Genomic DNA, 25,266 nt, shown 5'->3' with positions numbered 1-25,266 from the left:
CACGCATTAACACAGGCTTTTGTGGCCTGAACTGGATCACGTGAATGCTGAAGAGGTATGATTTCAGCTCGATGGTGCAAATAGTCACACATCGATTACAACAACTGACTTGTTACGAGAGTTTTTCTCTGATTGGGTGATTTCCCCGCAATAATGACTTGAATTGGCCACCCTTATCTTGCGATTTGACATAGTGTGACTTCCTTTCGGTGGGGATATTTGAAAACTCATGCGTACGTCAACAAACCAGGATCACCTCCAGAGCTCAATATTGGAATTCAGCGTGTAACTCCAGAACTAGATTCGCAAATATACCGAAAAAGTAACCAAAAATCGTCGAAAGAACGACAGTGCGCCTGCAGAGTAGTAGAATGAATTTGAGAATGATTTTTGTTACATAATCAGAGGTAGCATGCACTAAATATACAAATTACTTAATCTTATAAATGAATTTGAGTGTTATTATGAATTTTATGTTGTGTTTTTTATAGGATTGTCTCTACTTAAGTGGGAATTGCAGATCATTCACATAAATGTAAATGTGTAAGGCAGATAGTGGATGTTCTAGATTGGAACTTTTACGGTGAAATTAAGGTGATAGGTGGTAAGCGACAGGAATGGGATACTGTGCAGACCGACTTAACGGTTGTTGACTTAAACAATAACATTGCAAATGAATATCAGTTGTTCAGATCTGCTGTTATTACTTCAACGGTGCACAGTGCATATGCAATAACCGTGTTTATATATGTATGAGTTTGTTTGGAATTTAATTCACCGAGAACTGTCTTCGCATTCCGCGTCTTCCGACAGTTCGCTAAGTGTCGCTTCAGGAGTTCCGTTTCGAGACGCCGGGGCACAGTGGCATCTCAACTATCCTTAGAATCCACGAGGAATGTTTAAGCGAATCTCTGCAGTGGCCACAACATTCCTTTGGGCACGAGAGCTTACCGCTGTTAAAGTACTTCCATATCAAGAACGGTAGCAACTTTTAGTCTGGAATATTTTTGAGTCTGGATAGTTGACATTTACTACTTTAATCTTTACAGAATGAATGAATTGCAAAAAGTATGTCTTGTTGAGTTAACTACGTCAAACGATTAATAAACATAACCCAGAAAGAAAACAACGTACGCACAAATGCAGTCACGTCAATGCTAAAACACTATTAATTATTAAGGCTTTATTTGTTTCGAACGGCTGCAAATGAGTGTGTAAGTTACAAAGTGATAAATTGCCCTCGTTCGATTTTTATCATCATTCTGTAAAGCTAAGTGCGGGTAAATAGCATGAACAACAAGTGTATCGGTCGCGACTCGTCAATACTATGAGCTCCCAGGTTTCCAGATCTGAACCCTGCCAGTCCTGAACTCAGGAGTACGGTTGCCAGTGGATTGGGAACTAGTCTGGGCAGCGAAAAGTACTGATGCCTGCCTTCACGTAAACTGTGGCAATGAGGAGCACTTTTTGTAAAGCGTTTGTCCTCATGTGCACATCTGCAGTTTGGAACCTCGCGAACATTGTTATAACGTATTCATGAACTCAATAGCATTTCGTCAATTTAAAGTAACACATATAAGGAAAATCTATGTTGCTAATACTTAATATCCCCAAAAAATTCCTGAAATACAAGAAGAAACAGAGGTCAGGACAAGAATAAAACAACAATGTCTTTATGACACACCAACAGTGAGAGAACGTTATCTGCGTATGATAGTACAGCCTGCCGGTGTGGCCGAGCGATTCTAGGCGCTTCAGTCCGGAACCGCGCTGCTGCTACGGTCGCAGGTTCGAACCCTGCCTCGGGTATGGATGTGTGTGATATCCTTAGGATGGTTAGGTTTAAGTAGTTCTAAGTCTAGGGGACTGGTGACCTCAGATGTTAAGTCCCGTAGTGCTTAGAGCCATTTGAACCATTTTTGTAATAATAGAATGACGGTTGGTGATATCTTAGACGAGTATAAGATCTTATGAACCAGAACTGGCCACGGCATGTCAAACGGCTCACGAACCGGATGTCTGGGCCGTGGGTCGACCTGTCTCTGCTTTTCTCGGTACGTCTCGGAAGTACTCAGTAAAGCGCGACATTTTGTTTAGTACTGCGGTGTGGCGTGTTACGGTCGGCGCAACTCTCTTCGGTAGAATCGTGGTGTCATCACAAAACCAAAAAGAACTACAAAATGATTTAGACATGATATCTGCATGGTGCAAAAAGTGCTAATTGACCCAAAACAATAAAGTGTGTGGTCCTTTATATGATAACTAAAACATTCCGTTTGGTTTCGTTTCCCCAATAAGTCATATAAATGTAAATATTGTCGATTCGAATAAATGCCTAGGGATTACAATTACGAACAACTACATTGCAACCAAAACATAGCTTGCAGATGCTTGATTAACGAAAGAAATCGGATGCACTGCCTTCACTTTTTCCTTATTACTAGATAAAGACAAGACTGTGGAGACATCAGACTGCTTCCTCTACTACAGGTGCTTCAATTGCAAGAAAAAATAACGTGCAGAAGAACAAGGGGGAAATTAGACAGCCAACAGACAGTAAATTTTAAGTAAATCATAATATGTTGTCCGTTAACACAGTGAATGTGAGCTAGTCCTGGTGTATGGACTGAACTAAAGCAACCCAAAATTTAGGGTTACTTGACACGTCACTCAAGGATAATAAAAACACATGAGGAAACAGTAAGGAACAAATGAAAACTCACCCAGTCCCTAGGGAGGGATATTTGGAGAAATTTAACCGAGGTCTCGGTGGAGAACAACACGATAGAAGGTAACACACCATGAGACGTTATGGATATGAGAACAAAGGCAGGTGTAGCACAACAAATCTTACGCTTCAGCATTCATGAAATCACACTGTCTGCGTAACTGCGCGACAAAAACGTCGGAAGTAGCCACGAACATCGTGAGGCGTAGCATACTAACTAAAACTGACTCCGCACAAGGCTGCTTCCAGGGTGATGGAAGGCAACACATCTACAATAAGATAGTGGCAAGTCCTGCACTGCTACAAGTGACCATGTGATACTGCAACCGAATGTGGTCCAGAATGTGGTATTTGTAAACTCGGACGCAGCACTGCTTTGTGTCTCGGATTAGAGAAAACCATTCCTGTAGCCAAACTGACTGGGGGTGGCAGTGAAGACGATTTCTGCTTCTTCTGACCACAGGGATGTCTCGCCCTTACGGTGTTTAGGTTGGTTATTCTGTTGTGGCGCTAGGTCAATGGACACAGGAGGAATTGATGTCCCAATGCCACGACATTTCCGGAGCTGAAATCTGAACCTAACCGCCCAGAACTTCTACTGATTTTCGCCATCTTCTGGCTTTCTGAATTAATTGATCGGTGAACACGAAAATTAATCTGCCCCCGAAACTCGATGCTCCTCTACTTAGGCAAGCTATCGTTGATTTCCGATGGCTCCGGAAAATTAGTTTCAGTACGTAAACCGACCGATTAATTTTATCAACTTAAATTAATAAAATAATATGCCGTGATTACTATCGTTGAGATTGTGTTTTCGTACTACAGAAGCACTCCACAATTAAAGTCTCTTCCTATGTAAGAGACTGGCCTGGTCTACTTTTGAGGCTTCGCCACACGTTTTATGTGTCTCAGAAACGTCTCAGCGTCACAAACCAAAGACTGCGTGTATTTTCAGAACAGTGAGAAGAAGCAACAGATCTACTAAAGACCCTACCTACGTACTCTCTGCTAGTTCGTCCTCTTCTGGAGTGTTGCTGCCCATATGAAATCTACTAACAGATAGTGCTGACAAGGGTATTGAGAAATTTCAAAGATGGGCAGCTAGTTTTGTATTATTACGATATAGAGTGCGTATGTCACAGATGTGATTCTGGAATTGGCCTGTGAATCATTCGAATAAATGCTGTTTTCGGTGCGTCGAGATATTTTCACATTTGTTTCTCCTCCCACTCCCACCTACATACGGAGAAATGACAGTCGAAATAAAATAAGAGATATCAAAGGTTGCAGTGAAAGGAGTTGGCTTTTTTCTCACGTGCCATTTCGGAGTGGAACGTTCGAGAAGTATTGTGAGAGTGGCTCTGTGAACCATCCACCAAACACTTAAGTGTAGATTGCATAGTAGTCTTGTAGGCGTAGAGGGTAGAAGGATGAAGAAGAAGTCGAAGAAAGTTAATGTGTCTTTTCATCGTTGTGTTTCGCTTTATTAGGAATTTCATTAGTCTACGTTATTCGTATTTTCAGTATTTTGTGAGATCTGAAAGAGACTTGCACATTATAGCAACCTTCTATAGAGTTTGGGTGGAGTATACAGACCCATCTCATTGAAGACTGGAGGTATTTGAAGCTGGATGCTGCACCGAAAGTTTGAATGTTGCCTCTTTATACTGGCAACCGCAATGAGGAAGGATTTTATCGCTGCACCTCGCTTCCCGACATGCAATTTCAAAAAATTACGTTCAAAGTAAGCCTTTTCGAGAGCATGTGCAGATAATCACACATAGAACCTCCTAATAATCTGACACGAAAATACAAGAAGGAATATGTGTGAAATACGATGACTTCTACTAAACATGTTGGACTTCTGCCATCAAGGAAAAGAAATGTAGGAAGTCACGTGACCAGTGCACCTCGTGTAAAAAAACACGGAGTTGCAAATCAATGTGATGAAAATAATATGCACTTGTAGAAATATGAGAAGGGTGGACGGAAAGTACCTAGTCACATGCAAAGAAATTGTCTTTGTTAGAGACGGGAAACCAGGGATGAAATCATCTGCACAGAGTGGTGCAATCGAACAGGGACATTTGGAACATTTGGAACTGGTCCCTCACCGGCGGCTGCCTGTCACGCTGCGACGCCCGAAGACAGCGCAAGCACCTCCTATCTACTGCTAGATACAGGATCAAGTTCTTCCATACTGAAACTACACTGCGACTCGCTGTGACTGGTGAGTTGCAGTAAGGAATTAGCCCCTAATTTGAGTAAGCTGGCAGCATTTGTTGGTCCCTGGCAGCATTTGTCGACCGACCAAAGGTGGTTGATTTTAACATACGGAGTGTTACGTGTACAAGTGTAGATATTTTTATTGATGACTGTGGACAGTGTACTGAACAACATTACATCAGTACTTACTTCGTTTGTAAACTCATAATTATAGCTATTAGGAGTAACACGTTTTTATGTTGGTTAGTAGTACGAAGTACATGTGGGAAGAGCAAGACATTAATGCTTATTTTCCTCTTGGCAGCAGGCCAGGTGTTGAAGTGAAGGCCGATGGATACTGAACGGTTAGTCTATGGTGACGGGTGTAGTCCACTTAGTGGTGCAGTTATGACAGTGCAGAAAACATCGGACAGTAAATTATGTCACATGTTTGTGGGAAGAGCATTAGGCACGAAGAAAAAACAACAGCCAGCCGGAGTGGCCGAGCAGTTCTAGGAGCTCCAGTCTGGAACCGCGTGACCGCTACGGTCGCAGGTTCGGATCCTGCCTCGGGCGTGGATGTGCGTGATGTCCTTAGGTTAGTTAGGTTTATGTAGTTCCAAGTTCTAGGGGACTGATGACCACAGCAGGTAAGTCCCATAGTGGTCAGAGCCATTTGAGCCAAAAAACAACAAACACACCGAAATTGGCACACGGGATAGGTTTACTAAACTAAAAGATTAGACGAAAAGGCGGCAAATGAGGGCAAACTTCTTGGGAGCTGTGCAGAACGGCTATCATATCAGGCACTGCTGCTGCTGCGTCCTGCTCTCGATTCACGACAAAGGAAACGATGCATGATACTTCGCACTAGCATAACCACACCTTGCATGCACTGTCGCAGCTAGCAGGCCGCTGCTGCCCTTAATACCCGTCCTTCTGTCGCGGAGTTTTTTTTTCCCCTTGGCGATTGCCTTGGCACTTTTTCCCTCTACCCTTACAAACCGCTACCCTTCGATCGCTTTCGTCCACTTTCTATCTCCTGATGGACCATGTCAATGAGTAATCCTACCCAGACGCATGGACAACATAATAGCCCGCATCCTGTGACTCCTGATTCGAAAACTAACATGTTATACGGAGGTGACAATAGAACTTCTGGTTTGTTCACCACGTCGGTGTGAGTATGTGGGGGCCCCATCCTTTGTATATAAAAAAAGCTCTCGATTCTAGCTGATTCCCATCGGCAGCTGTGGGCGTCCGCCGCACCCTCGCGTACAAAGTGATACTAACGGCCGGCCGGCCGCGCCCTCCCGGCTGCTGCTCAGAGCGCGTGTCTCGCCTCCTCCCCCGCGCTCTTTCCCGCCGCTAACCCAAACAAATGGCGGTGCCGGAGCGCCGCGCCTCTCTGGGGAAAGTCGCGGGGCAGATACCGCCGCCTGTAGCGCCGCAGGGTCCCTTACGGTGGGCCGCCCGCCCAGCGGGAGCGCTAAATAAGCGACGACTCCCTGGACCACGCTCTCAGCCTCTCACCAGCTCTCCCAGGGCGCAGACGTCGCTACCGCCGTTAAAACGGAACCGCGTCCGCTTCCCCATTCACGCAGAATGAATAACTTACAACCGGTCCCTAGTTCCAAACTACGTGATAATATTACGCATAATTTCGCTAGTTTATGTGTACTACTACAGCCCGCATCTCGTGGTCGTGCGGTAGCGTTCTCGCTTCCCACGCCCGGGTTCCCGGGTTCGATTCCCGGCGGGGTCAGGGATTTTCTCTGCCTCGTGATGGCTGGGTGTTGTGTGCTGTCCTTAGGTTAGTTAGGTTTAAGTAGTTCTAAGTTCTAGGGGACTTATGACCACAGCAGTTGAGTCCCATAGTGCTCAGAGCCATTTTTTTTGTGTACTACTACAACAGACCTCCAATAAATGCAGCTTTGTTCTTCAACTACTTACCGCCTCGTAAACAGTACCAGTTCATTATATCCTGCTATTTATGACCGGCAGTATATAATTGGCGAATTGGTTAGTGTCAAAATCATGCAACGTGAAGTACAATATGTGAAGAAATCTAAGCAGTAACAGCATATAAGCTACCAGAAAGATGTTACAGGCATACTGGGAGACATTAAGACAACTGTTTTCGTTGGAAGACACTAACTAGCGTCCATAGTTGACACGAAAATTAAGAAGTGTATGACTGAAACGTTGTTCGCGAAATAACTGGTGAGTATTTGAAGGGCCACTAAATTAAGAGTTACTAGGAAAATGAAGCGTATAAACGAGTGTGTGAACTGCTCTTAAGATGGGAACAGACATATATCATCTAAGACGTCGAATAAAACTTGGTACAGAAAGAGAACGAAAACAACAAACTAAGGATAATAAAGACTAAACCATGCTATAGATTATCCATACATCAGCAAATATAGAACTTCAGAAATGTGCGAATAGTTGCCTCACATTCTCCTCGACGATATTCCAATACCATTTCAAAAAACAGCAAGAACTTGGTTGTGACTGTGGATGAGCATCTTAGCCTGCCACATGCAGGAAGACTTCGGTTTGCCTCTCAAAAAGTTTCGGAATGTTTCCACAGAATGTGAAACGTAAACTCGCGCAAATACTTGTTGTACCGGGCCTCCACCGTTGAAATCAACACGAAACGAATACTGGAAATACGAGTTGGTTAGAATTAACCATGGCGCTTGTCTATAAGGGGCAATCAAAAAGTTTTCATTTTAGGACGTTTCTGTGGCGTATATGCAACGTAGTGCGACCCCGATGCGAGTATATAGCCACGCAAGTGTCGCCAAGGGATTGGTGTGGCATTCGTGTCTTCCCGACTTGCGTGCGGTAAATGCGGAAACACGAATTATGGCGACGTCATGACCAAATGAGTCGAAATAGGACCAACGTGCTCTTACTCATTTCTTGGCTGCCGAAGGATAAACACCGGGTAATGAGGTGTGTGTATGGGGGAGCACATCTGTCGAAAACTAACACTGTGGTATGCTATGCCAAGTTCTGCACTGGTCGCAGTTCAATGCAAGACGCCAGTCGATCTGGAAGACCAGCCAAGTTTGCCTATCTAGCAACACAGTAATCACACGTACGGTAACTACCTCTGTCAGCAGACACAAGTTATGTTATGCAGTTGGTGCAGTGTTTATCAGGGGCAGTGTTTATCAGGAGGTGCGATTCTGCGTTGGGGCGTATTTGTTTTGAGAGGTGGCATGAGCCCCCTCTCATATTTCTATCTTACGATTGTCCTCTCTAATTGCATGCGGTGGAAAGTTGCTATTCCTTCACACGCGGACTTCCCACGCAGCGTCTCTCCTCACCCAGGTGGTCCGGTGACAGGTGGGCTCTACTGATCTCGAGAGGGTTAAGCCGACGTGTGTGAGGCAGTCGAGTGAATGCTTTCCAGACGCCGACATTGTCAAGAGACACGCCCGCCTGGGCCTGAAGTAGCGGCTGGGCTAGAGGTTCCGTTACTTCGCAGAAGCTTAGCGAAAACACTTTCTGGCGGGCTACCAGCGAGGCGTGGGAATGACTTGTGTACCCAGGCAGTTGTGGCGGGAAAATTCCCGCGCTTTCTGCAAAATAGTAACTGTGATTGGCTTGCTCAGGGCATAGCTCCGTGACGTAGCAAAATCAGCGCAGAAATTAGCGCCAAGAATCTCCATTGGTGGAATGGTAGTGCTCTGGCAATGGAGTGGAATTTTCCGCCGGTTTTCGAGTTGCTGATTCGAACGTTTAACCACGGCCACTGTCGTGGGGGCGGGAATGTTGTGTGCTCTAGGTAGTCGGCTCTCGACTTTCGGTCGAGGATGTCGAAGCAACCAGCCCTCGCCTCCGGTACGCCAGATCGTGTTCTGGCAGTTAATAAGACAGTTTTGTAATGTATGTCCGCAGCACCGGCAGATAGGGATTTTCCTAGGTGATAATCAGAGCCCAGCAGAGTGCGCCTGTTCGTCTTTTTCTAACTTTGTTCTGTCTTGAGCAGCAGCAATTAATGTTGGGTTAGCTGTGTGTCTCTCTTAAGATTTGAGTGGCAAGGAATTGGCTCCACATACCACTTCGTCATAAACCTCACAATCTAGTTTAGGGACAACTTCACCTTCACAGCGTTTGTTTGAGTATCCAATTTGAGCCAATTTGATGTATTGTAAAAGTTTCATGGGTTTTGGTTTAGTATTTTGTGTTTAGTCTTAATAAATCATATTGTTATTTTGGACAGAACTTTCATTCTGTTAATCGGTAGAGCAAACCTATCATTCCTCACTATGTTAATGAAACCTTCGTTTATTTAACTTATTTATCAAATTAAATTATTGCAGGTGCCAAACTCTTTTCTACTCCACTTGCAGGGTTGATTACAGTCAGTTCGCGTATATTTTTTAATCCTTGTGCAACAGCAAAAGTCGGAGTTAGAATAGGGGGGGGGGGGGGGGGGTTTAGAGCATCATTTACATATGTAGAGTCTAGAATTTAGTGTTAAATACACTGCTAGCCCCGGCACCTCGCAGTTTTTATTCGCCAATTTCATTCCGCTATATAATTCTGTAGTATACACTGTTTCTTAAGCCACACGTGTCAGGCATTTACAGAGTACAGTGTTTTGTAACGGTGAACATAACAAAAACGTCCGCAGCTCGTGGTCGTGCGGTAGCGTTCTCGCTTCCCGCGGCCGGGTTCCCGGGTTCGATTCCCGGCGGGGTCGGGGATTTTCTCTGCCTCGTGATGACTGGGTGTTGTGTGACGTCCTTAGGTTAGTTAGGTTCAAGTAGTTCTAAGTTCTAGGGGACTGATGACCATAGACGTTAAGTCCCATAGTGCTCAGAGCCATTTGAACCATAACAAAAACGTGATGAGACAAATCCAAACAAATAATCTGTCATAAGACAGAATAAGTACAAAAAGGAATATCAGTTTCGAGATGCTAAAGATGATTGCACAGTTAAATAACTCAGTATCCATTACTCATTTATACTATATGCAGTACGTCCGCTCAGATGTATCACATTAGCAACCTGTGACAATAATAATGTGCATGTGAATGACCGCAAGAAAACGTGGTCCTCAGAGCAGATGCTCAAAGCGACCACCTACGTGTCAAAATATTGCGCGACCCGCTGGATCATACACCTCTGGACTCTTTGCAACATGGCTGCATCCATAGATACAAGCCTAGCATGAACGCGTGCTAACAGTTCTTCCACATCCGTCGGCTGAGTAGAATACACGTGCTCCTTAAAGTGTCCCCACAGTAAGCAATCCAGGGGATTTAGTTCAGGTGAATGCGGAGGCCATACAACGAGATCTCCGCGTCCGAGCCGTTACCCTGGAAATGTTACGTCTAAATACCGTCGCAAATTAATTCTAAGTATGGAGGTACACCTACATGTTGGAATGATAAGCTCTGCCGATCATGAAGTAGAACACCATCCAGGGTATCAGGTAAATAGTTTGAGAGGAATGCATGATACGTTCGTGCAGTCAACCGGTCAGGAAACACGTAGGCACCCAAACTCCTATCTCTCAATATTCTGGCCCAGACGCTGATGCCAAAGCGAACTTGGAATCCACGGTCGCGGGTGACGTGGGGTTTAAACCCACACCAATTGTGCACATTGTGCACATTGAAGACATCCTCACGAGTGAACGCTGCTTTATCCGACCATATCACAGTTGAAACCGTTCACAGAAATGCATCCGCAGACGGCGGTCTGTAGGATGCACGTTTTGCGTTGAAGAATAATGGTTGGAGTGCGGCACGTCAATCCGAGGCACACAGCTGCCTTGCTACGCTAGGGTTCTTGGTGTATAATCTCCACAATAGCTTTCTCAGTAGCTGGAGTACGGCGAGTCGGTGGACGACCTCTGTGACGCGATGGTGGAAGCAGAGAACCTGTCTCCCGCAGGCGATGCTCGAGACGACGAAACACATTTTTATCTGGATGACGTCGACCAGGATATCTAGAAGCATATTCACGAGCGGCAACACCAGGCCCGTTCTCAGATGCACCGAGGACCAGAAGCATATCCACATATTCATCATTTGTGTATGCCATACGTCTGCCACACTGTTTTTGCATAACACAAGAAGAAAATACGAAATCTGTACGCATTTACATGGAGTGTGTTACTCCGCCGACAATTAGTCCCTGTCTGGTAAACAGCATATACAATATAAACACGTCATTAGTCGCAGCGGGCTGTTCCACCTAACACGCATCAGCTTTTGTTCTGCATGATTCATCCCGATACTGCTAATTGTGGAACGTTCGTTTTCGAATTACATCGTTTCCCTAACGGTGAAGGCGTGATGTTTACAATTACCATCAATAATAATAATAACAATAATAGTAATGCTTGGAAATACTTCCTAAGCTGCTTGCGCTTATGAGACTCAGTGTTGAAAGGCATAATTAGTGGTTCCATGGTGATAATACATGCAAACGGTAACCGAGTTCGGATATTGTTTGCAAAGCACGTTGCTAGCCCCACCGGTGACGTAAGGTCCTAACGAAATATATTGGACCTGAACGAGTCAAGAATAATATTTCGTACACAGGAAACAGGTTTGGAACCTATTGGATGCCGTGGTGCATCCACGACGTGCAAAAAGCTCCTTTAAAAGGCAAGCAATGAAAATTATTGTACTTCCATTTCTGTGTTCCTAGTACGTAAGCGCAGACTGTAATCGCTGTATGACGATTAAGATGACAGATACCGTAGCACGCAGACTACATTTAGCTAATAAAAACAAGTACGCTTCGACCCCGAATAGAATCATTGGCCTCCTGCAAGCTAACCGAAAACGCTATCAACTGCACCAGCTTCACAACACTAGTCAGATATGCTGACGGAGGTAGTTACCGTACATGTGATTACAGTGTTTCCAGACTGCCAGTCTTAACGACCATTTACTGCCGGAAATATGCGTAGGACAAAGTTTTGTTGAAAACGATTCAAATGGCTCTAAGCACTATGCGACTTAACATCTGAGGTCATCAGTCCCCTAGACGTAGAACTACTTAAAACTAACTAACCTTAGGACATCACACACATCCATGCCCGAGGCAGGATTCGAACCTGCGACCGTAGTGATAGCGCGGTTCCAGACTGAAGCGCCTAGAACCGCTCGGCCACTCTGGCCGGCGAAGTTTTATGACAGACATTTTTGTACTGCTAGGACGTGAGGAATCACGATACGGAGTCCAAGTGCGCAGGGTTTTTCTTCACCCCGTGCATTAAGCAATGTGGGAGGCAAAGGACATACTTGTGTCATTACTTGATAGATGTTCCTCGCGAACGGGTTTCGTTTTTGTGCTTTGACTTTGTTGTGTATATACATACTTTGAATTACACTTATTAGATGTTGGGGTATGCCAGTCTTTCCTAGAATTTACCACAGTTTCATTCTCTGAACTTCATCAAAAGCTTTCTCATAGTCAGTGAAGGGTGTCTAAGCAGGGTTTTTTCAGTCTATTAAATTATTGATAAACACAGAGAATACAATTATCCCACATTATTCCATGTAACGATAAAGTACATTGTGAACGTATTCTAACCGGTACACGACTACACAATAGCAGAGAAAACATACTGAGGACGGGGGCTTTCACCTTGCCGCTATAGATAGCGGTTTCGCCGATGCCGGAGGCCTGCCATCGTGTGTTCGTTGCCCTCGTTAGGTTGACAGATCCAGTATTGGGGGCTTTCAGCCCCACACGGCGCACAGCGCTCGCCGATAAATGGGCCTCCTGGAAGCTCATAGAGCGGCTGCCGGCCGTGCCCTTTCAAGCGCCCCAAGGATTATTGATGTTCCTGCCACCTCGCTGCGATGCTTTTAGAAGATTAAACTCTCGGCCGCGATACGAAATGCAGGCCTGAATCGGAATAACATTCAATCAATGAGCTGCTATTAATAGGTGCTCATACGAAGGCGGACGAGACATTCAATAATCTCTCCCGCGCAGTAAAATTCAACATTTCTGGTAGCTACATTACTGAGGTACACGGGCAGCACACCGCTGAAATGCGAGCAGTAGAGGGGAAGTAACCTGACTGTCGACAGAACCGTTCCTCATTGCCCAGAAGTTTTTTGCGTCGCAGCACTTTACATTCTTGTCATTAGTTCGGATTGGAACGTTGAGACCCAAGTTCGTTCGACATCTTTCAATGCTGAGTCAGGAAAAGGTTCGTATTCTCAGCGTATAGCCCGCACCTACTACTGTAGTGCTTTTATTAGTGTCTGGCTGGTTAGAAACATAAGACATCAGACATTCGTCCCGCAAGGTAGCCGTGAGGTTTGAGGCGCCTTGCCACGGTTCACGCGACTCCCCCCCGTCGGAGATTCAAGTCCTCCCTCGGGAAAAATTTGTGTGTGAATTCCTACGGGACCAAACTGCTGAGGTCGTCGGTTCCTAGACTTACACAATACTTAAACTAATTTGTGCTGAGAACAAAACACACCAATGCCCGAGGGTAGACTCGGACCTCCGGCGGGAGGGTCCACCCAATCCGTGATATGGCACCTCAAACCAAGCTACCACTCCACGCGGCTCCTCCCTCGGGTATGGGTTTATGTGTAGGCCTTAGCGTAAATTAGTTTAAGTTAGATTAAGTAGTGAGTACGCCTAGGGACCGATGACCTCAGCGATTTGCTCCCATAGGAACTTACCACAAATTTCCAAATTAGCACATCAGACATTAATAGATAGCCAGAGGACTAACTTACACCAAAGGTACAAGCGTGTATAATTAAGTTTCTGATAGTGAACATACGACACCTGCCCTGTCTATTCTCCCACACTGTTATATGATTTGCCGGCCGGGGCATCGATGTTTGTGATGTCCTTAGGATAGTTAGGTTTAAGTACTAAGTCTAGGGGACTGATAACCTCATATGTTAAGTCCCATAGTGCTTAGAGCCATTTGAATTTTGCAGTCACTCATTTATCAAGAGCCTGTATGTGCTGCGTAGTCTGCAGACTGCTAATTTGGTCGCAGATGAAGGCATTTAACTAGAAACCGCTACTCCCTCATTTATTAATCGACTTTTACGCGTATTTCGGCGTTAGCCATCATCAGAATCCTAGTTTAGGTAAAAACTAGAGGATTACGTGACTGACTTGCAACAGACTTGAGCAGACTGACATGTTAGTTGCAAGGAAACCAAGTAAACCTCCACTTTTTATCTGAACTAGGATTCTGATGGCGGCTAACGCCGAAAAACGCGTAAAAATCGATTAATAAATGAAGGAGTAGTGGTTTCTAGTTTTCTCTGGGTTACAATTCCTTTATGTGTGAGCAGTTCAGCAAATTTCAGACTACGCAAATTATTCACCATGGTCGCCTCCCTCATGGGAAGCCTGTATACGTTTACCGTTGCCGTTCATTACTGTACGACAGCGCTTTCAATTTCGTAACAATTTCCTAAGAACAAAATTTAAAGCTGACTACAAAATTATCACTTTTATACACTCGGGATCTGTTCTGCAGTTATGCTCCGCTTCTACTGACAATATTCCCCAATATCTTTTTCAAGCGAGATGAACGGAGCAGGAGCTCCGCTGAGCCGCCATGCAGGCTTCCTCACGCTTGACTCTCTCCGTGCCGGCCGGAGTGGCCGAGCGGTTCTAGGCGCTACAGTCTGGAAACGCGCGACCGCTACGGTCGCAGGTTCGAATCCTGTCTCGGGCATGGATGTCTGTGATGTCTTTAGGTTAGTTCTAAGTTCTAGGGGACTGATGACCTCAGCAGTTAGGTCCCATAGTCTTCAGAGCCATTTGAACCATTTGAACTCACTCCATCACCCCAAAAAAATCTCTAGGCCCCAATCACTCCCTTCTAGAACGATGGGGCATCCCCATCAGCGATGCCGCTGCGATTTAGCAAAAGAGCTTAACCGTAGATTCGATTCATCAAGTGTGCCCCTTCGTCCAGATGAATGGCGCAACATCTCACAGACCTGCAAATGTGACGTCATTTTGAAGTCACATGCAACGACAATCGATGCGGAGGGTTGCAACGTAGCAAACTGTTACGAGTTGTCACTTTGCATTAAAAATGTAGCTTGCCAGGAGGAGAGATTTTGGTTCTCTAGCTCGCAGAGCTGACGCTGGCTACTGGGCCGGGGGAGCGGTGTATGTGATAAACGCTGCTCGCAGTGCGCTACACATACTCTGTGAATCTGAAGAGGTACTATTAAACATTAATCGATCTTTTTCATATTTAGTGCACCAAATTTGATGGATATTTATCTATTTATTTATTGCCAAATTATAGACCTGTTACCTGATTTTTAAAACAGGTCTTACATCTTACAATTTCCGTTTTTCATCTTTTTACAGTTTTCTTTTCTTTTGTTTTATCTACAACATTTACAAAGAATGATACTTTTCAAAATAACAATAATTTAAGGTTGAAATATATTATTATGGATAACAAAACTATAGTGCTAAAATTTCAATCAATAATTTCAATACTTTCGGTGATCCAAATTTTTACCTGACACATAATAACTGCGCTGGCATGTGAAACCGAGTTAGAGACTGTAATGTATTCATCTATGGTATCAATTAAAACTACAACCAAGAGGATTGTTTCATATAATCTAATTTCCTAGAATTTTCTTTAGTTTCATTGCCACAGATTTCTGACGTAATTAACAGTACATTGGAAAATTGTTATTTGATTGTGTTTTGGTTGTGTGAGTATTTTCGAGAGACAGAGAGAGTGAATGGAGGACATACGTAAAGTGAGAATGTGATATTTTATTAAAACTATGTAAATGTAGGCGTGAGAATGTTGTTGTGTAGTGGGGGAATTTGTGACGTATGTTCAGATGAGCTAGATTTGAAGAGGGCAGCCACAAGGGGCGTTGAGTATTAAATTTATTAGTAATTTATTTTGTGGAAAGGATCGTATTTTGTTTTCATTAAATTTTATATACTTTCGGAATTACGACATTTCCAGTCTAAATTACGTGTGGTAACCTGATTGGCTGACATTAGAAGTACCGCGAGTATAGAAGTGATCGAGAAAATTTGATTGGCTGCTTGACATACTAGCCAGTAGGAATACAGTATTTCCCGCTCATTTGAGTAGAGCTTTGTGCATCAAATCTATGAGTCGAGTTAGTCGTTTGGAGCCGTCTTCTCGTCAACACCTATGTTAAATCGTGCTGATCAAATTTGTACCAAAATGAAGAAATATGCGCATTTGATCGGTTCTCGTGTAGTTGATTATTAAGTAACTACAGTGTTAAGTATGCTGAGAAAGTTTGAGCTTTGTGAGTGATTTATCTTAGGAGATTTCGCGTGTGAACGTTTCAAGTCGTACAAACTCCGCGTGACGTGTTTCGTGCAAATTACGAGACATTATGGCGAGCACGTCTGTACAAAAAGACTACTGAACGACTGAATGTGTTAACTCGCAAATAGTCCTGGGTCAGTGATTCTTCAGGACGTTTAAAATATCTTCTGGCTGCTTTTGGTTGTGAACTTGTTACAGAAACAGTCAGTAACATTGCATAATTAGTGTCGGGATTTTAAATACGGACTTGACAGCCATTTTCTGTGTTTTAAAGCCGATAAACCAGCTTACAAGAAATTTTAGACGTTTTTCAAACGAGTCATCCAAGAATCCCCGAACGTCCGATGGTTTAGCTAACTCTCAGACGCTGCCCATTGACTGGAGTTATTTGGCCTTTGCGTGTTAGGTAGTTAGCTGACTTTACGTCGACGCTGCTTTTATCGGATAAACCAGTATCTACCATTGCAGAGTGAGGGGGCAGACAACCTGAAACCTATCCAGGTAGGTGAACTGATTGATAAAATGGTAGTGAGAGAGCAACCCACATCGTTGCAAGGTGCCATATTGATTTCGGCATTTTTAAGTGTTTTGCGTTGCAGCTTGTAGTATACCGCTTCATGGCAATGGTGCATTGAATTTTATCACAAACATGTCACCATTATCATGAAATGTCAGTTAATAACGCATGAAGAGATGCTGTGATAATCGACACAGGAGAAAAATGTTGAAATGTATGTGAATTCCTAAGGGACCAAACTTGTGAGGTCATCGATCCCTAGACTTACACACTACTTACACTAACTTATGCTAAGAACAACACACACACACACACACCCATGCCCGAGGGAGGACTCGAACCTTCGGCGGGAGGGGCCGTGCGATCCGTGACGTGGCGCCTCAAACCTCGCGGCCAGTCGGCGTGGCACACAGGAGATATAACTCCCATGACCAAGCGCTAGCGTATTGGATGTTTTCGTGGTTTACGGAGTCCAAAGATTCGGTATGCATCCTGCTAAACGATATTTTTTTTCGTCTTAGCGCTGTCGACACGTTGTGGGACTTTCTTACGAATGCAATACAAGCACGTTCTGCAATATTCGATGTTATTTACATTTCCTTCTGATTAGAGAACGAAGGGTGAAATTAATATTTGCCCTTTTGCTTTCGAATATGTGGCAGTTTGCGAGTGTCTGGCTATGCAGGAACCTAAGTGGACAACTTAAACTGCAGCGAGTGAAACGAGAAGCAATGACATTCAAATTATTCCTCCTCACAATTATTTGGAATTTGAAACTTCCTGGCAGATTAAAACTGTGTGCCGGACCGAGACTCGAACTCGGAACCTTTGCCTTCCGCGGGCGAGTGCTCTACCAAATTAGCTACCCAAGCACGACTCACGCCCCGTCCTCACAGCTTTAATTCCGCCAGTATCTCGTCTCCTACAGTCTCGGTCCGGCACACAGTATTAATCTGCCAGGAAGTTTCATATCAGCTCACACTACGCTGTAGAGTGAAAATTTCATTCTATTTGGAATGTTCATATCTTAGTGTACGCAAAGATCTCGAAGAGACAGATACTTCACATTTTGCAACCTAAGGCGCTTCTGTTTGGTATACTTCTGCCGCTAACGAACACGTGAGCTGTTACCGGTGCGAAAGTGACCCGCACCGAGTACTAACGAAGGTCGATATTAGGTCACTTGTAGACACACAGGACTTGTGCCATTCAAGGGAAGTGTGGAAGTAGACACTGCCGGTGCTGCTACTACTTGCCAGCAACAGTTCCCGCTTTTCCACAACGAGCTGCAGCCATTGCGCCGCAGACGAACCGCCGCCACTGCCTGCGCTGCGGCTGCCGACTGCGGCCTGGGCGACAAAGGTTCGCAATCAGCTCCTCTGGAGAGGCGGAGGGCCGGAAATTCGACAGTCTGAGCCCGGCGCGCGCCGTGCGAATGCCAAAGCAGGCGCCGGTTGATAACCAGCGGCGGACGTGGGCTGCCTGGGCAAGGGCCGGTAGGGTGCAGACGCCGCACTTCTCTGTCTGTGCCGACGAGGCGCCGTCACCGGCGGTGCGTTCTACGTATCGTTAACGGGTACTCGCGCCATCCAGTTTGAGCGTCAAGGCGTAGCTTCGCATGTATAAAATCAATAGCTTTGGAGCGTTGTAGAGGTGATAGAACTGGTGCAAAGCGGTCAGGCGACCTCATGACAGTGAAGTGATGTGAAGGTGGTTTGATAAGTCTGGTAAAAAAAAAAAAAAAAAAAAAAAAAAAACAACACTTTGTTGAATATACACTTGGTGCAGCGATCCTCCAGCTTTTTAATCCCATCGGAGTACTATCCACATCTACATCTGCATCCATACTCCGCAAGCCACCTGACGGTGTGTGGCGGAGGGTTCCTTGATTATCTCTATCGGTTTTCCCTTCTATTCCAGTCTCGTATTGTTCGTGGAAAGAAGGATTGTCGGTATGCCTCTGTGTGGGCTCTAATCTCTCTGATTTTATCCTCATGGTCTCTTCGCGAGATATACGTAGGAGGGGGCAATATTCTGCTTGACTCCTCGGTGAAGGTATGATCTCGAAACTTCAACAAAAGCTCGTAGCGAGCTACTGAGCGTCTCTCCTGCAGAGTCTTCCACTGGAGTTTATCTAACATCTCCGTAACGCTTTCGCGATTACTAAATGACCCTGTAACGAAGCGCGCTGCTCTCCGTTGGATCTGCTCTATCTCTTCTATCGACCCTATCTGGTACGGATCCCACACTGCTGAGCAGTATTCAAGCAGTGGGCGAACAAGCGTACTGTAACCTACTTCATTTGTTTTCGGATTGCATTTCCTTAGGATTCCTCCAATGAATCTCAGTCTGGCATCTGCTTTACCGACGATCAACTTTATATGATCATTCCATTTTAAATCACTCCTAATGCGTACTCCCAGATAATTTATGGAATTAACTGCTTCCAGTTGCTGACCTGCTATATTGTAGCTAAATGATTAGGGATCTTTCTTTCTATGTATTCGCAGCACATTACACTTGTCTACATTGAGATTCAATTGCCATTCCCTGCACCATGCGTCATTTCGCTGCAGATCCTCCTGCATTTCAGTACAATTTTCCATTGTTACAACCTCTAGATATACCACAGCATCATCCCAAAAAAAGCCTCAGTGAACTTCCGATGTCATCCACAAGGTTATTTATGTATATTGTACTTATGTATATCTGTCAAATTATGCAAAATACTCGTTGACTGCAACTATTGCTTCTTTATTTGATGCTAATTTCTCTTTAGCAAGCGTAAGTTTCAAGTTAGGTTCAAATGGTTCAAATGGCTCTGAGCACTATGGGACTTAACATCTGAGATCATCAGTCCCCTAGAACTTAGAACTACTTAAACCTAACTAACCTAAGAACATCACACACATCCATGCCCGAGGTAGGATTCGAACCTGCGACCGTAGCGGTCGCGCGGTTCCGGACTGAAGCGCCTAGAACCGCTCGGCCACAGCGGCCTGCTTCATGTTAGGCAACAGGAAGAAATCACTTTTGTGTAACTATGGTGAATAGGATGGATGAGAAACCAATTAAAAGCCCAATTCATGCTCTCTCTTCATTGTTATCGCTGACGTGTGGGAGGGTGTATTATTCTGGTCAAAAAGAACTTTTCTGCGTGCCAGCCTTGTTCTTTTATCAGCCAACTCAAGTTTCAAACGATCCAACATTGAAGCATAATAGGGTCCAGTTATGGTTCTTCCTTTTTCCAGGTATTCTGTGAGGATTATTCCTTGGTATCGCCCCGACTCCCCCCTCCCCCGACCCAAAAAACAAAAAAGTGGCCATCACTTTACCAGCTGACAAATGTTGTTTGCCTTCTTCGGTGCACTTTCACCAGCCTCTCAGCCTCTGTCTATTGTTTTGATTGCAGTTTTGACTCCAGTGAGTAATGACCGATCCAGGATTCATCAGCAGCCATAAATCTGCGCAATAAATCTTCAATATTGCGACTAAGCATAGCCACACTTTGTGTTGAAATACTGAGCCGGATGCGCTGTTGGTCGACTGTGAGCAATCGCGGCACCCACATCGCACACAGCTTTTTTAAAGTCAATTCTCCATCACGCTATTACGCTCACGCTCAGTTGAGGTGCCTACAGTCTAAGCAATTCAAGGAATTTTTATTTGGCGTTCGTACATTACTGTATCATTGATTCTGTCAATGGTTTCCTTTGTGGTGTCCTCAATTGGACGACCGGAGCGCTCTCTGTCTTTAGTGTTTGTCCGACCACGTTTAAATTCATTAATCGTAAAGTAAATGATCTTCCACTGATGATGCAGAGCCCGCGTGAACTTCATCCAATTCCGTTTTGACTTGTGCGGCAGTCCAACCCTTCAATTGAATATAACAGCATGGAACTCGCTTTTCTCCTTTTCAATGGCAGTCGACACACCTGACCAATTCAGACTGCTGCCAACAATGAACTATACGCTGTACATTGTTGAACTTCTTTATACGATCCTTGGAATAATCAAATTACCAACCGTGAAAGCGCGACTAAAATGTTCCGTTCTGTCAAGTAAATTTACCGGAGTTATTAAACCAGTGCCAGTAACTCATATGGAATCAACGCAGTACTATGGGTACACTAAAGAAGTCACAGAAACGTGTTCTTGGACGTACCCATGACTATTGCACGTATCAACGCGGACTGTCCAACTTGTCTACTAATACGGTGTACCACTCGCACCCATGTGGCAGAGTATACCAGCAATGATCCCAAGAAGATTCTAACAGACAAGGAAAGAACTCAAGTGCCACGCCTGACAACGGCAATGGGTTTCAAACCCGACACTGTGGAAAGAAATGCAAGCAATGGACATTTGGACTCACAGCGGCACATTAAGTTGCAAGTCTTCTTCAGTGGGCCAAACAGCACATAAACCGAACAGTAGCTGACTTGAGTAAAGTAAATGTGATACCAGAAGCTGCGGTATTGTCTCTTTTCATCAGGGCATCAAGTTCTTCCATGGTCCAACAAGGTGTTTAGCTAGCAATATGCTGAGGGTGTCTGAAGTGTTTGTGTAATGATTTGGGAGTATTTTTCGTACCAATTCATTCAGTTTGACATGAACATAAAATGGGATGTTTGTTTCAGCATTCTCAATAACCAAGTTTTGCCCTTTCTTTTACATCTTCATGATGGACATGCCATCTTACAAGATGAAAACGGGCGTTTTCACAGGACCACACGCATGCATTCCTGATTTTGCGAGCACTGAAGCATCTCATTGTACATCGGCTGTCAGCTAAATCATGCGTTCTTCGTCCAACAGAAAATGTCTGAAACTGTCGGTTTGGTATACGTTTGTACCGTTTTTCCATAAGTTAATGAACACGACGGATACACATAACACAGACTAGTCCTCAATAATATATTCTCCTTCACTATATACAACAGTTTGCCAACGCTGCGGTAACTTTTCGATTCCGCGACTGTAGAAATTATGTGGTTTTGAGGCGAAGAACTCATCTAGCCATGTCCAGAGCGCATCTTCATTCGGGAAAGGAATTCCTTCAATGTTGTTCAATAGAGAGCGGGAAAGGCGAAAATCTGAAGGCGCCAGCTCACGCGAATAAGGGTGGTGCAGAAGGATTTCCCAACCCAAGTCCTGTATAGTATTTTTTTTGTCAGTCTAGCAGTATGTGGGCGGGCGTTATCGTGGAGTAGCGTAACTTCACGCAGTCTTCCTGGTCGTTGTTGTTGGATTGCATCTACAAGACGTCTCAGCTGTTGAAATTAAGTCAGCAATGCAGCAGTGGAAGCAATTCGTAGTACACCACACCGTCGCTGTTCCACCAAATGTAGGTCTATAACATTATCTTTCGTGGATGCGCGCAGATCTTTGTACGGGGAATTGGTACTTTTCTTTAACTTAGCATAAAGACACCATTCCTCGTCACCAGTAACTCTACACGACAGGAATTGTCGGTGTTGTTCACGAGCCAATTGATGACGAGCAAACAGAGATGCACTGATTTTTGTGATTTTGGCTCATAGCATGCTGTATCCATACACACGACTTTTGATCTTTCCCCACTGCATTAAAACGTCGCACATAAAATGGAATGACCGCAGTTCATCACATTTGCCGTACTCGAGTACACTGACGTGGATCATTGAGGATTAATGCGTTTAAACGATCTTCATCAAACACCGAAGGTCTTCCTGAATATGGAGAGTCCCTAACATGAAAACGATCCTTTTTAAAACTAGATAACCATTTCCTTGCCGTACTCTGTCCAATGGCATTATCCGCGTACACGCGCTGGCTGTCTCCGCTCTGTCACCCCCCCCCCCCCCCCCCCGTATACAACTCAAACAGAAGAATACGCCAAAAGCGTTCCGATTTCTCCACTTGGCGCTCCATTTTCTAGCATCCACGGCTCCACTCGCTATGTCTAAATAACAAAATGAAATCTGAAATGACAACAGTGAACTGCAAATAATAATCGATAAATAGAGCCATAACAACCTGAATACCAACATGCAAAACAAAAACGCTACAAAATTATGCACCAACGTAACGGTCAACGTCCCTGAAGAATTTGTAGTTCTACGGGATGCAATTATCAAATTGTGGCTTGAGCTGGATACAACATAATTGAAGAATTGAGTGGAAGACGTGGTGTCACATGGTATTAGCATGATGTCTCGTTGGTTGGTTGATTTGGAGGAGGTGACCAAACAGCGACGTCATCGGTCCCATCGGATGAGGAAAAGACGGGAAAGGAAAGCGGCCGTGCCCTATCAAAGGAACCATCTCGGTATTCGACTGAAACGATTTAGGGAAATCACAGAAAATCTAAATCAGGATGGTCGGAAGCGGGTTTGAACCGTCGTCCTCCCCAGTGCGGATCGAGCGAGGTGGCGGAGTGGTTAGCACACTGGACTCGCATTCGAAAGGACGACGGTTCAAACCCGGGTCCGGCCATCCTGATTTCGGTTTTCCCTGATTTCCCCAAATCGTTTCAGGCAAATGCCGGAATCGTTCCTTTCAAAGTACTCGGCCGATTTCCTTCCCCATCCTTCCCTAACCCGATGGGACGGATGACCTCGCTGTTTGGTCCCTTCCCCCAAATCCCCTCCCGCAAATCAACCAACCAGCCAGCCTGAATGCGATTACAATGTGCTAGCCATTGCTTCACCTAGCTCCTTGGGTGGGGGGGGGGGGGGGGGGGGGGGCAGCCGGTGTGGCCGAGCGATTCTACGAGCGTCAGTCTGGAACTGCACGACCGCTACTGTCGCAGGTTCGAATCCTGCCTCGGGCATGACTGTGTGTGATGTTCTTAGGTTAGTTAGGTTTAAGTAGTTCGAAGTTGTAGGGGACTGATGACCTCAGATGGTAAGTCCCATAGTGCTCAGAGCCATTTGAACCATCTACTTGGGGGATTACTTAACTTCCTGGTATGCTTATTACAGAAACGTCAGTTTTGATACTTTCTGTCATTGTTCATTTTATACAAGCGCACTGCTCATATAGGTAGAAGTACATCTGATCAACAACCATTTGTCTGTGATCAAAAGTTTTAGGTTAACTCGCCGCGTCACATTCGAGTAAAATCTCAAGCTTTTGATGAGTGCATACGTTGTTATAAATCTGTAGATTAACTTGTTTCGATAAATTAATTGAGAACTTTATTCAAGGACTCGAGCACGGAAGATTGAGAATCACTGATCAGCTCAAGTGTGGTTTTTGGACACTTTCCACAATGGTGTGGACAAATACTAGGTTGCGAGTCTCTCTCTAGCTGTGAACCACAGTAAGCAAATAATGAGATTTAAGAATTCTTCTCGAGCTGTCAACTGAGGACGCGAGTCATCGTGTGGAGACCTTCTGGGAAGTTTGTTACTTGACATATTCTGACGATGTGGAGATCCTGTATTTACGGTTACGCATTGATCAAATCTCAGGCGATTCACTGAGACAACTTCCCTGCTTTAGCGTAAATGCAAAGTGAGACAGCTACATAATTAAACTAATTGCCAAGTCGTGAAGCAACAATTTTCCAGCATTAGATAACCTTATCACGGCGGGGTAAGTGCTGAAGAAAATAGTTTATATTGAAATTATAGTGCATTTCGTTTGCTTTCATGGTTGTCGCGTGAAGATATACAAATCCAAAAATTACCTCTATTTATCTGCTGACTATAGCTTCCTATAAAAGTTAAATCGTTACTCGATCGCTATTTCTTGTCAAAAATGCAGATGTCGTCACATAGTTCGCTGTTATTTGTCCGGCAAGTTAGGGAGTGTTACAGTGATTTTTTCGTCACTGAATTGAACACCGATGTCCTGGATTACACTCCAGGACCCAAGTTTTCGCTGTTACTCTTCCCAAGAGCAGATGTTGATTCGTCCATTATATATTTCGGCAGCGTGCTGTTCTAGAAGAGTAGGTGGTGTGAAGACATGGGTCTTATACCACCGTTTCTAATGCAGTAATGTAGCAGGAAAGATTTAAAAGTTTATGTAATAAATTTGTTTGGGAAAAGTATCTCATATGACACCAGGGGAGAACATTATAGCAACAATATTATAGCCTGTTCCACAGCATAGGGCCTAACTGATACATATTAAGAAGTTAATAGAAATCCAGACCAAGATGCTTATAGGTGATGAATGGTCAAAAGAAAGATTTAAAAAAATGTTTCGGGGAGTACACGTTTATATAAATTAAATTCTTCCAAATTTCGATCGGTGAAAGATACAGAGTAATACCTAGACAAAAGACAATTCACTTCGGTACGTACTATTAATTGTCCATAACAACGTTTCGGTGTTGTGTGAAACACTAGCAGCGAAACCCGGTTTTGCCCAGGTGTTTATTAATAGCTGTGCGTCCACACCCATACCACACAGCGCTTGGCCTTATGCTACATGTTTATGACGTCATATCTCATGAAATATCTGTGGTACAATTATATAATATTGTAGGCACATTCAG

General features: G+C 44.4%; 1 protein-coding gene across 2 annotated transcripts in view; it reads right to left on the bottom strand.

Moving 5' to 3' along the window:
• The window catches only part of LOC124595386 (neuromodulin), a 717,829-nt gene that overhangs the window by 383,437 nt on the left and 309,126 nt on the right, over window positions 1-25,266 (bottom strand). The gene's annotated exons all lie outside the window — the stretch shown is intronic.

This window comes from Schistocerca americana, chromosome 2 (assembly GCF_021461395.2).
Source record: "Schistocerca americana isolate TAMUIC-IGC-003095 chromosome 2, iqSchAmer2.1, whole genome shotgun sequence".
In the NCBI taxonomy this organism is placed as follows: Eukaryota; Metazoa; Arthropoda; class Insecta; order Orthoptera; family Acrididae; genus Schistocerca; species Schistocerca americana.
Note: the sequence above shows the minus strand (reverse complement) of the source record. Positions and strands in the feature narration are given on the sequence as shown.